The following is a 1741-nucleotide window of genomic DNA, read 5'->3' on the forward strand; positions in this document are numbered from 1 at the left end:
TAACATGAACACCTCACCATTATAGATCTTATAAAAAAAACAAGGTTGATAAACCTAATATTAAACTTGGATATCTTTTGAGATGTAGTCTTAACATGACCACCTCACCGTGACAGAGTGAGTCACGCAGCCTAATGTCATTGGAATTTATTCCTAACCATTAAATATCTCAATTGTTAAACACCTGAAGAGGACTTCAAATCTAACCACAGTTAGTGGACTTATACCATACCATGACTACTCTCCTCTAATTCCTCTAAAATCCCTTACACCTAATCTTACATTTCAATCAAGTAATTTATCAACACTGAAGTTATCAAAACTTTATCTTACCATTACCATTATTAGTACTCAAAAGTGTAGATTTATGAACGGTTTCCCTCTACCTACCCCTCTTCCCTCAGTTTACACCTGCAGGGAGTGAAGGAGGCAGAGTTTAAATGCCAGATCGGTAGGGGTCAATCTACCCTGACTCGGCTTCCTCCATTGATCTAAAATTAATATTAATAAGATTATCTTCCATACAAATATTAGTCCTCAAAAGTGTAGATCTATAAAACTTTTCCCTTAGTTTACACCTGCAGGGAGTGACGGAGTTAGACTTAGGTAGACTTAGCCCATTCCAGGGCAGTCTACCCTAACTCTGCTTCCTCCATTGATCTACAATTAATATTTATATGATTATCTTCCATTAATCCTTGACCTCTATAAAACCTAACCTTATCCTTACCCTTAGACTACATTTATAGCACTTATCAACTTACCAGGACAATTAGCTACTAACCCTAACCTATGGAATCCATATCAAAACCTAATTTTTCATATTTCTTATCAGCTTACCAGTTCAATTAGCTGCTAACCCTAATATTAGTGGAATCCATACCTAAACCTAACACCTAACCCTAAATTACATTTTGTCCGATCCTCACCCCCTTAAACTAACCCTAACCTAGCTGCTAACCCTAGCTGCTAACCCTAACAACTAACCAGACCATTTAACTTACCCTGAAAGTCACATGACGTCCAGGCCCCAACCCTAAGCCGTGTATCACAACCAATACACCTGCTCCCTATTTAGAACAACTAACCAGACCATTTCCTTAATCCCTTACCATGATTCCCCTTTACTTAACCTTAAATCAAGGGACTTAAAAGATAACCCAAGGTGACAAAAGTGATATTAAACTTTGATATCTCACCCTTATGATGAAGTCTTAACTTAACTACCTTACCATCAGAAATGACTACCGATCTCAAAGACAGCTGACTTAATCCCTGACTCTAATTCCTCTAAACCTCTTAATTTCTCTTTTTATCACCCTACCAGGACAGCTAGTCACCCAGCCTAATGTCAGTAGAACTCAACAGACCTTAATCACTAATCACAACTTGATAGAATTAAACCAAAATACTCTTAATTTTAATTCTATAATCCTAAAACTTAACCAGTATAGCCTTCAATTACTTCACTTTTATAATATGTATACTGGTTAGGCTATGGATCTGAGAGATACCAACAGATGTGCGCAGGCCCGTGCAATGCCTTTGATCCACTAACCAACTAACCTGACAACAGCCAGATGCATGTCTCGCTCCGCCCAGCTCCACTCACTGGGCGGAGCGAGACATGCATCTGGCTGTTGTCAGGTTACTAACCAACTGCCCTAGTCGTCGGACTGGGTGGGGGTGCGGTGTGTGTGTGTGTGTGTGTGTGTGTGTGTGTGTGTGTGTGTGTGTGTGG

The sequence above is a fragment of the Cyprinodon variegatus genome, unplaced genomic scaffold (assembly GCF_000732505.1).
Source record: "Cyprinodon variegatus isolate N-32 unplaced genomic scaffold, C_variegatus-1.0 Scaffold523, whole genome shotgun sequence".
Taxonomy (NCBI): Eukaryota; Metazoa; Chordata; class Actinopteri; order Cyprinodontiformes; family Cyprinodontidae; genus Cyprinodon; species Cyprinodon variegatus.